Below are 12,178 nucleotides of genomic sequence, written 5' to 3' on the forward strand. Positions count from 1 at the left end.
GAAAAATAATAATGTCGAAAGAATTAATAAAGGGCAGTATAGCTGGGGAGGAATAGTATGGGGGAACATCGAGCTGCAACGGGGTGGTTAATGGTAGTTGAAGGAAAGGTTGCATGTGACATTATAAGAGAATTTTCCTTGAACTCAAGGTGTATTTTAATTAAAACGGGAAGCAACTCCATTTTACAGTTGTGTGGAGCGGATACTTAACTGCTGTTCTCGGCAGGATAAGGGAATAGAGGAAGTTTTTTCTGCCTATTTATTTAACACTGGGTTCATACATAGACCAGGGGATGCTATCTCCTTATAACTCATGTGATACTAGCCATACAGCAGCCTTCAAAAAGTTAAGGTAAAGTAAATACTGATATTAACTGTCAAATCAACTCAATATGGCTAATATGTTTTTTCTTGGGCGCCGGAAGGGAATATTCTATAGAATTATCCAGGGCGGTCTCATACACTTACTCAAGGCATATGTCTACGGATTAAGTCGCGTCATTTTCTCTTGGTACTTCTTGTAATACCACCGAATTAACTATTCCTTTGGAGAGCAGGTTTTAAAAACCCTCAACCTGTGAAAATAATAACTGGAAGAATCTGTTGAACCATGTGTTATGGCTTCGTTCATTCGAGTAATTGAAGTCAACAAAGAGGGCAGAGATATCTCAAAAATGTAAAGAAATGGCAAAGTTGACCGTTTAGCGCAACCAAGGGGCACATTCGAATTACATCCTCCGTTGGTGCTTCTCCTGCTTTGGATTTGTGCGTTTTTACCCTTCTTCAGGTCATAATAATTAAGGATGCTCCTTTTAATTGATATGAGTTCTGAGCGAGAGTTAGGGAGTCCATCTTCATGTAGGGGGCCAAATATTCTTCGGAGGATTCTTCTCTCGAGCGCGGCCAAGAGTTCGCAATTCTTTTTTCTAAGAACCCAAGTCTCCGAGGAATACATGAGGACTGGCAAGATTATTGTCTTGTACAGTAAGAGCTTTAACCCTATGGTGAGACGATTCGAGCGGAACAGTTTCTGTAAGCTGAAATAGGCTCTGTTGGTTGCCAACAACCGTGTGCGGATTTCAACATCGTAGCTGTTATCGGTTGTGATTTTCGATCCTAGATTGGAGAAATTATCAACGGTCTCAAAGTTGTAGTCTCCTATCTTTATTCCTCCCGTCTGACCAGTGCGGTTTGATGTTGTTGGTTGGTTAGGTTTTGGTGCTGACATTGCCACCATATACTTTGTCTTGCCTCCATTGATGGGCAGCCCAAGATCTCGCACCGCCTGCTCGATGTTGATGAAGGCAGTTTGTACGTCTCGGGTCGTTCTTCCCATGATGTCGATACCGTCAGAATAGGCCAGTAGTTGGGTGGACTTACAAGTCTTGGACTAAAAGAGGATTGTACCTCTTGCATTTACCTCAGCATCACGGATTACTTTTTCGAGAGCCAGGTTAAAGAGGACGCATGATAGGCCATCCCCTTGTCGTAGACCGTTGTTGATGTCGAATGGTCTTGAGAGTGATCCTGCTTCTTTTATCTGGCCTCGTACATTGGTCAGGGTGAGCCTAGTCAAGCTTATCAATTTCGTCGGGATACCGCAACTGATGTCCATTTTCCAACAGTTTTTTCATTGCTTGCTGCAGAGAGCAAATCTGATCTATTGCTGATTTACCTGGAGTGAAGCCTCTTTGGTATGGGTCAATGATGTTGTGGGCGTATGGCGCTATCCGACCTAGCAAGATAGCGGAGAATATCTTATAGACGGTACACAGCAACGTGATACTTCTATAATTGCTGCACTGTGTGATATCTCCCTTTTTATGTATGAGACAGATAATGCCTCTTTGACAGTCATCAGGCATTGATTGGCTGTCCCATACCTTGAGCACAAGTTGATGAAATACTTGATGTAATTGTTCGCCTCCATATTTAACCAATTCGGCTGTAATTCCATCGGTTCCAGCCGATGGTGGTGGCAGTATTTGTTCTTCGTCTTCAGTTGGCGGGACCTCCAACTCGCCGATGTTCTGGTTGTTCAGTAGTTCATCAAAATACTTAACCCATCGCTCCAATATGCCCATTCTGTCGGAAATAAGATTTCCCTCTTTGTCTCGGCAGGATGAACATCGAGGCGTGTAAGGCTTCATCCTGCTGACTTGTTGGTAAAACTTGCGCGCCTGGTGCGGTTGATCCCTGTACTTTTCCAGTTCACAGACTTGTTGGTTGTCCCAGGCTTCCTTTTCTGTCTGTGAAGTCCTTTCTCCGCTCGCGTCTTCGCGCGTGCTAGCTTACATTCATCGTCAAACCCGCCGTTCCGACTTTTTTTGCGGCTGGGGCCAAATATGTTTGTGGCCGTAACGTTCTTCAGGTGATTGTGAAGATCATTTGTTGATCTTCATCTCCTAGATCTCCGTTGACTGCGGTTATTGCGGCATCCCTTTCCCTCTTATAGGTGTTGCGGAGGGCTGTGTTGTGGATGGCTTGAGGGTTAACTCTCACCTGATTGTCAGAGGGGATTCTGGGTGGTGTTGTTATTCGAACTCAGAGGACCATGCCAACGAGATCATAGTGATGCGAGTCTATATTGACCCCCCTATATGTTCTGACATTGAGCAAGGCTGAGACGTGGCGGCGTTCGATCAATACGTGGTTAATTTGGTTGAAAGTCGTCCCGTCTGTATGTTTGTGGAGCGCTTTCCGCGCAAACCAGGTACTTCCAACAATCATTTCGTGTGACGCTGCTAATTGAATGATCCGCAGTATGTTATCCTTTGTATTTTGATGTAAGCTATGGGAGCCAACGTATCGGCTGAATACGGGCTCCGTCCCTACTTGACTGTTGAAATCGCCAAGTATGATTTTGATATCATACTTGGGACAGACTTCGAGGGTTCGTTCTACTGCCTCGTAGAAGGTATCGTTCTCTGACTCTGCAGTCTCCTCTGTAGGGGCGTGAACGTTAATGAGGCTTATATTTCTAAATTTGCCTCGCAAGCGCAAAGGGCATTGCCGTTCGCTTATGTTTGTAAAGCCGATAACAGCAGGTTTCATTTTTTGGCTGACTAAGAAACCTACTCCGAGCACATGGTTTATTGAATGGCCACTATAATATATGGTGTATCAGCTCTTCTCCAGGAAACCGGTCCCTGTCCAACGCTGCTACATCAGCCCTATATTGGGACAGGGTATCGACTAGCTGCTCAGCAGCTTCATCTCTGTACAGGGAGCGCACGTTCCATGAGAAATGGCGCAAATCGTTATTCCTTTGTCGTTGCCGGGTTCGTTGTTTTGTTCTCCGTCCGGTTCGAGGTTCCTATTGTGGCTTCGTAACAAGTTGTTTTCCGTGTAGGGTTGTCAGCCCTACCCAACCCTCAACCTGGAGGACTAGTTGGTACAATTTGTTCCGTTTTTAGGTGCGGGAGACTCTCCTTTATCCTTCTCCGTCTGCAGCTTTCCGTTAAAAAAGAGCTCCCAGCGGTTACCACGTGGAGGTGGAGATAGGGTAGTAGAGCTGTTGTTGTTGGTCCAGCAGGCGTTTCCCAGGTTTTATGCTCTATCGTGGGTACCAATCCACGTTTCGCCCTGGGACCTATACTACTCTTTGACCGCCAAATAAGAATCCAATAAATAGTGTTTATTTAAAAAAATATCAGACTGCGATATACTTTATTCTATATGGGTTGTTCCTTCCCACAAATAATTTTTAAGTAGCCAGGGAAACTGCTAATCGCTAGCATAATGAAGTTAACGATGCCCTCGTTTCAGTTAAATTATGGAACTAGAAGGAAGCCCTTGTGGATTTTCCTGTTCCTTGCAGGCGGCAGTCGCCTTTTCCCAATTCAATGCTATAATCTTCTGATTACATAGAACGTCCATATTCATCCATTTACCGGGTTGCAGCACGTTGGACGCAAATATACATGTGAATATGTCGATTCGATTCAGCTAACGTTGCATCAAAGCCATTCGGAACGTTAGGTAGTCTGGGATTTTTTGCAGGCATTCTTCCTTCCACCGTTATGGTACGCTCTATTGAACTTTCCGCTCTAAAGTGAGCTTATTGTAAATTGTGTTACTTTAGAGTCCCGTCGAAATTCTTCCACCCTCCATTAGGGCTGTTACTAGCCGCCATTTTTCCACCAATACCACCAACATACAACCCTTGGATCTAGGCTGGAATCTAATTAGGTTTTTCCGCTAGTTGGAATGCAAACTATCCGTTTAGATTAGAGCGATTGCATTATAGCTATTGGTACTATGCATTCTCATTTAATTGCTGAACGGATATAATTGTAGATAATCTGCCTGTACGTCTGGCGTTCGATTTTATAGCTCGCCGGAACTATTGAAGTGGCCAGATTTGGTGTGGAAGCGGTAGATAGGCCCAAGTCTAATACCAATTTAACCGCATAATTAACTAACAAATACAAATGAGGTATCTGTGCAGCGCTTATTCTAATGCACATAGACAATGAGAATTGTATGCTTATGACTCAGATGGAATTTGTTGATAATAGTGATGGAACTTATTTATTGGCAGCCGTTTTAGATTATAAAATTAAGCGGTTAATTAAGGGAGATACACCACACTTTTGACTATAAAAGCGAGAATTAGAGGACTGATTTAATGTATGAAGGGAAATACCGCACGAACTAGGAGGCAAAATTGATCGCTGTGTTTGTTTGAACGCAAATGAATACGTTTGAATTGTAGAAAATTAAGTGGAGCGGAAGCAGATTGATTGTGTTGCGCTGGCTCTGGTCGGTGGCCTTAATTGTGTTGAACTCGTTACTCACTTATTATGCATATAATCTGTAGGGGCAATTGCCCACTTTAGGTTACAAGCTGCAGATGATGTTAACGAAGGTCCTACTTATTGAAAGAATATTGTAGTTGAACCACATTAATAATTTTCACTTAAAATTCGGGAAGGGTTTTACTATCCAAGGAGACAATAGTTCCATCTAAATGGAGTTTAGTCATATTATCCGATTATTTCACCTACCTATGAATGTTAGATAGCGTACTGTCGAAAATAGTGCCAGCAACATATCTCATTTCGTGTCTAGGCTAACTTTGAACAGAGAGGATATGTATTTGTGCAATCCTAGTGATGGCCTCGCTGCCTTGCTGTTGCCTTTGGGCTTCGGAAGACTGGGAAAGATGTACCTGTGGGCTGCAAGATGCAGACTCGGCATACAACTAATGGAAACGGAATTGATGCTACCTGCCACCCAGATAAGACTCAAAATATACCTTCCTCCAATATAAGGTATTTGGTTGTGATCTTGTGTTAAATTCGAGACTAAAGATTCCATTCTAACGCACATTTCTATTGAATGGAGGCAAGCGCAGAAGAAAACAAGTCGCGAAACCGGAAGCTGGGCGCTTCAGGTATGAAAGGTTTTGTTTGTTTCTTGTGTGAGTATATTTGAGTGTAGAACTATCCCATTTGTATATAGCCCGTTAAGAATATGCATTTATCATATCAGATTTAGTACTTCGGGTTGTAAATTTACACGGTAAGGCAACTTTGAGCTACTGTAATTTTGTTAGTAATAGTATGATTTTGATCAAACTTGGAGATAATATGCTTCATATTATATTTGATACTACTACCAACTTTTATAACTCTGACATAAACTTAAGGGGGGTTTTACTCAATTTTCCCAAAAATACGGTAATATACTATTATTAACTTAATTTGAACAGATATCGATATGGAGAATATTTTGGGGCCTGGATACCATATAGAGGCAGCTTCATGATTTTTTTCAGATTTTTCGGTTGGGTAGTTTCTGAGAATGGCTCCGCTAAACAAATCATCACTTTCCACCCCTTCCACTCCCCGCCTTTTTAACAAATCTCAAAACTAAGACCGGCTTCGAAAAGTACTAATCGAGACCTTTCATTTGATACCCCACATGACTATACTTGGTGAAAAAAAATTTTACACCCCCCTTTTACATATATGGGGACCCCCCCTAAATCTCCACGTAGGAGGATATTACTCACTGCATGTCTGGGGGCCCACAGGTCCCACCTTCTCACCAAATTTCGTGTCAATTGGTATAGTTCCTGAGAAAAGTGCCTGTGACAGACAGACAGACAGACAGACAGACAGACAGAGAGAAGACGGACAGACAGACAGACAGGCAGTTCGGATTCCGAAAGGCAAGATCTACTGTCAATGCCATCAGCACGGTGACGGAAATTGCGGAAAAAGCAATGGAGGCCAATAAATCTTGCGCGGTAGTTACTCTCGATGTGAAGAATGCCTTTAATACGGCAAAATGGAACAAAATAATTGCGGCTTTAACCAAATTGGGCGCTCCTAAATATCTAGTGCACACAGTCATGGAATTTCTCCGGGAGAGGATATTGTGTTACGATTCGGACGGTGGACCTAAAACGTATACAACAACCTCGGTCCTCTCCTGTGGATAATAATGTATGACGGAATTCTAAAGTTGCAACTACCCAAAGGAGTGACAATCCTATTCGTTTTGAGTGACAATCATTGGCTTCGAAGATGATATCGGAGTAACTATCGTCGCCCAAGACATTGATGAGATTGAGGTACTCACAAACGAGGCAATTTTTGAAATCAGGTCTTGGCTAGAGGAAGCTGGTCTGACACTCGCGGAGCATAAAACCGAGGTAGTTTTGATTACAAAGCGAGGGAGCAGACGCCGATAAGGATCAGGATTGGAGAACACATAATACAGTCGCAGCCAACGCTTAAATACCTAGGAGTTATGGTTGACCAAAGACTGAAATTCAAGTCTCATCTTGAAAATTTAGCAACCAAGGCTTCCGGAGTGGCTACATTGTTGGCAAGAATGTTGCCAAATATAGGTGGTCCTAGGCAAGGCCGTCGGTTCCTGATCTCGAGAGTTATTAGCTCCATCTTGCTTTATGCAGTTCCAGTCTGGGCATCGTCTTTGAAGGTGGAAGCAAACAAAAGAAAAATCGCAGCCCCATACCGATTGAGCGCATTACGTACGTCATGCGCTTACCTTTTGAACTTCAGATGAAGCCGCTTGTGTGATAGCCGGCATGATCCCCATCGACATCTTGGCGAATGAGGGTCGACGCCTGTATGACCCATCATATGCAATCGGTGAGTCTTATACCAATCGTCGGCAATTGGCACGAAGTGATTCTATTTTGGAATGGCAGAAAAGGTGGGATGATTCACCTAAAGGACGCTGGACACACAGGGTTATTCCAGATGTCTCTAAATGGATCAAGCGAAGACACGGTGAGGTTAGTTACCACCTAACCCAATTCCTAAGCGGACACGGAGGGTACCGTGCATCGCTTATCGCTTCGGGCGTGACGACTCCCCGTATTGCCCGACATGCGTGATGATTCCGGAAGATGCGGAGCATGTTGTTTTTAACTGCCCGCGGTTCGCTGCACACAGAACGGAGGCGGAAATTGACGCCGAGGCACGGTTGACACCCGAAAATATCGTGGATCACATGCTAGCCTCTGGAACATCTTGGAGGGCGGTGGAAAAATTAATGAAGGCGATCCACAATCTGCTGAGGAGGGAGGAGCTTCGGAGAAAAGTTACAAATAACGACAGAAGCCACAGTTCATAACTGATCCTGCCCCGCGACGTAATACCGAAATGGCAGTCCTGCGGGGTAAGCGAAGGAGAAGGAGATGGTTTTAGTGAGTAAAAGTCTCATATAACCTATGGCAAGAGCCAGCGGTAGGTTTTGAACCTTTCCACCTTCCAACGTATAAAAAAAAAAAAAGACAGGCAGACAGACAGACATTGAACCGATTTTAAAAAGGTTTTGTTTTACAAAAAAACCTTAAAAAAACACAAGACCCTCGGGAACTCCAGGCGCTCCCAATGAACTACGCCACACGCAAGCCGAACTTCAAAGGGAATTTTGCTGTGGATTTTCCAACCAGGGTGGAGTGGAAGCTGTTTTGTGAAGTGACACAGTATTCTTTACCGATGGATGGAAGATGATCTGCGAAGTCGGTGCGGGAGCAGTTATTTAAGCTCGAATTTCAAGTCAGAAGGAAGCTCATGTCATGCTCAAAGTCCAAGATACAGCTACCTCTAGCAGAAATACATTTGACGCAATTATATGTTACCCAACTTTTGCTACTTTTGCTCCATCTAAGTGGCGGGTCCAACAACTTCTTAGCTGCAGGTGGTCCTAGTCCCTCCGCCTGATAACTTCCTATAATATAATTTTGGAGGAAAGTTACGCTTCTCTTGATCATGTAGCACGTTGCACATCATACCACACTAGGGGAGGAGTAGATACTTTATTTGAGCTACACTTAAGTGCTGATGGGTCAGGACAATTAGCCAACGTCACTTATACAAAATTTAAAGATAACTCTGGCCTTTTGATGAGTTAATCCGCATGGTCTTTCAGGGCATTTCCTATTACAGTTCATATATATTCAGTCATTACTATAGTCGAATAGTCTTATTTTTCGCATTCTGCTAAAGGGCAGGCCGACATTTTTATTATAAAGTACTTGAATAAATTTGTAGTTGATTTAACAACACTATGTACATGCTGTATTTGAGGTGGGGAAAAGTCATAACCTCTGAGCACTTAGACCTTAGCCATCTATTGTACACGATCCTCTCGTCGATATTACGTTCGACGAAAGGCACGTTTATGTACGGTAGGATTTCTGTTAGTGAAAGTGATGGCACCCATTTGACCTGGAGCACATCAGCATCAATCCATAGACGGGACATTCACCTAGAAAATTCTTCGAGAATTCCGCTTCCTCATTAAAGGCTGGACAGCTACTGCATTATGGCCAGTCAGAATGTCCACAATTCTTCTGGAAGTTTTCCTGGTTTTCGACAGGACAGTCTTTGCAGTATGTTTGTTAGGTTTTGACAGGAAAAGTTGTAGGCTTTGTCGCCTGCGATTATGAGAAGCTCGTTCCCAGTTTTTGATAGCAGCTTTGGTCAGTGCTACCAAAACCACAATGTTTGGTTCCGGGCCGATCATGGGAAAAATTGAACACTCTTTTGCTAAGAGAGATTTCGTTTTTCATTACACCGCAGTGACCAGCGACCCAGGGTACTTCCACCGTATCAAATCTAGAAATAGAGTTAAATTTATTTGTATGTTCCTGGACGATGTATGGGGATCCGAGAATTAGAATTGATCCCACACACTTTTTTCCCCATAGATCTAAATGAATTGGTCTATGCGCTGCTATTATTGAAGTGTTTTGAATATAGGTGCATTCGAAGCTGCGCCGGATGTCGTGCTTATGCTTAAACATTTTAGTTTTATTTAGATTTATTGAAGGGCAATGCCTTTCGGCTATTAGTAATGGTCAACATATTCTACAAAAGTGGTGATAGCAGACCTCCTTGGGTGGCAGGTAGCGACCAACACTCACTTCAACACACACCAATCTTTGCGTTAGCATAGCATAGATGGACTTGATTTAAGTAGCATCGATACCATGGTCCCTGGAAGGGTCTCATATTCAACCTGAATAAAACTGAATTTTTTACGACCGATCCTATTGAAATTGGTACTATCACTACCAGCGGCAATGATCTGCCCAGAACTGAGCGTTTTAAATATTTCGGATCAACCAACGAACGTCTAAGTCGAAAATTTACCATACCTCTCTAGCTGAGTGATGAGCATGACAATATGTCTGGGTGGAGAAGTAGGCATTCCTTACAGACACTGGATATATTCTGATACATCTGTCGAGTATACACCGAATCAGCCATGATCTCTTCACTCGAGTTATTGACGTTCAACCAGAATTGTCCTTCTATTAGTCGGACGTGTCCCAAATGCTCGACGAAATTATTAATTACAATATCCCTTTTACATTTAATAGCAATGATTAAAACTGAAAATCTTTTATGTTTAATGACAATCATTAAAATTGGAAATAAATCTTTTCTTCCAAATTTAAAATCATAAAATTCGTGTTTCCCTTTTTTCTTGTCACCGCAAAACTAAATCTGTTACCAACAGGTAGGGGAGCCATTGAAGTTTGTGAGTTTCGCTTTGTGGTGAATTACGCCACTCTAGTGTGGAGCTCAGACGAATCTCTGCTAATCGACTCCATACTGCAGCACCTCCACAGCGCCATCCGTCCTGTCGCCCTCTATGGTTTTGAGTTTTGCCCAACTTTAAAGAAAATGAATAGCGTCTCGCGGTAATGGATACGATGTTACGTTAGACCAGTGGAGTAACACGTCATGGTCACGTCCGAAATGAAGATATTTGCTATTGATATGTTGCAAGTGTGGCGACTCTGAGGAAATGCTCAATTTTTAAATCAGCTACTTCTCTGTTGGTTGCCCCCAGGAACGTAGGATGCGCCCTTACGTTCGCAGTCATGAGAACAGTTGAAGTTTTCAAATGAAATAGTTTCTCTCCTCTAGGATTGCATTCGCTACTCTTCCAACAAATATGTGGAGCATTTGCTTACCGTCCTACGAGGAATTCGTCACCACTTGATTCTGCATATGCTACCAGACCCCTTAGTTCCTACGTCGGTGGAGGACACAAAGGCTCTTAGCGTAAGTAAGTAGAGGCAATTATGACTTTTTTTTGCACGCCAATAATCTGTGTGTAGGACACGTTACTGAAATCTAGGATTCACTTTGTAGTTCTTTCGATAGCTCGAGCCTCCATACGGAGGTTCCATTATTGTATGTACTATCCTTCCCGCGCAGTGCCATTGTGGAGAGGAGCACCAAAGATGCTATAATTTGAAGTATTTGGTATGAGTAGAAGATTATTATTCTCTGCTCTCAACATCAGTTTTCTGATATGATTGAATTTTAATCTTTTTAGGAGAAAGTGGAGCATCATATGGTTACTAACCCTCAGCACTTTCAGACTCTTTGGTTTAATTCGGATACCAAGCTGAAACCCTCCACGTTTGTGGATTTGTTTTTCTTGGTATTCATGAACATTACTCTTCAGTGTCCGAAATCAATGACTAGTTCCGTTCACCCAGTATGGGTATGATATCCCATGCTCTCCAAGTCTTCAACATTTGACATGTTTCCTCTTACATAACTCGGTATTCACAATGGTGAACTTGGGCCGACCACCAGGACTCAAAGTTGGGATTACTTGCCCAAGTCCCTCTAATCCAGTCTCATCAGTGCACTCCAAATAGAAGAGTCCATTGTGAAAACTTTAATTATTAAATATTGGACTCGTTCCCGGCTCCACAGGTACTCCCGGAGAATGGTCAACTGTCCCTCTGACATTCTGCTATGTTTGGAGGAAACTCCTATAGCAGCGGGGTCAGAAATGGAGCTGTAGCTCCCGCGTACACCCTCTTCTTTCCGGCAATTCTTGAGGATTCCCTCGTTAATCTTACCACCGTCCGGTACATAGGTCCTAATTACCGCGGGAAGTATGGATGTAGGCTTATTGCGGACAATAAAGCTTCGCCCACCACAGTTTTTTACGCTTCTTGTCTGCATTACCGATGAACGCAGAGTCTTTTGTGTCCGGTATGGGTCTCATCTGGCTATTAATTTGTACCCACTTTCCACCGATGATTCTACTTCCTTGCCGTGTTCTTCCTCCTTCTCAAGCAACTTCACTTTTATCCTTCCTCTGCCGTCGGCTGGGAGTCTACCAAGATTGACAGAGTCTGGGCTGCTTGGCTGCGGTTTTAGTTTTCCTTCCTTCCGATCATGGTAAGGATAAAGGAGAGGCTTCTGACAGGTAAAATTTAGCCTGTAGTTTCCTTTCCTAGTGGCTGGAGTTTCCTTCTGTGGAGTATTTTTCTTCCGATTACGAGTGGCTAGTAGGCGTTAGTACCTCAAATCTTCTCTCGGATGTCAAAAACATGTCTCTTAGATTTAATATCGTGTGAACGGCAACTTCAAATCACTATATCCGATCCTCCGTTACAAAAACCTACCTTTAAAAAATCAACATTTTATGCTATAAACTGTTAACTACGTTTTTGGACACTAGCATATTCGAAAATGACGTAGGCACCGCACCACGTCTCTAACCACATTCTGTTCGAGGTGTACTTAACATCCCGTACCGATAATGTTTTAGCTAGACACATAGTGAAAATTAGAACTAGTACCAGCCAAATTCTAACCTCTTGTTTACCAATTGTTTCGAGATTCACGTCGGTGAGGAGTAATTCCCTCAAGGT

Source organism: Hermetia illucens, chromosome 3, assembly GCF_905115235.1.
Source record: "Hermetia illucens chromosome 3, iHerIll2.2.curated.20191125, whole genome shotgun sequence".
Classification (NCBI taxonomy): domain Eukaryota; kingdom Metazoa; phylum Arthropoda; class Insecta; order Diptera; family Stratiomyidae; genus Hermetia; species Hermetia illucens.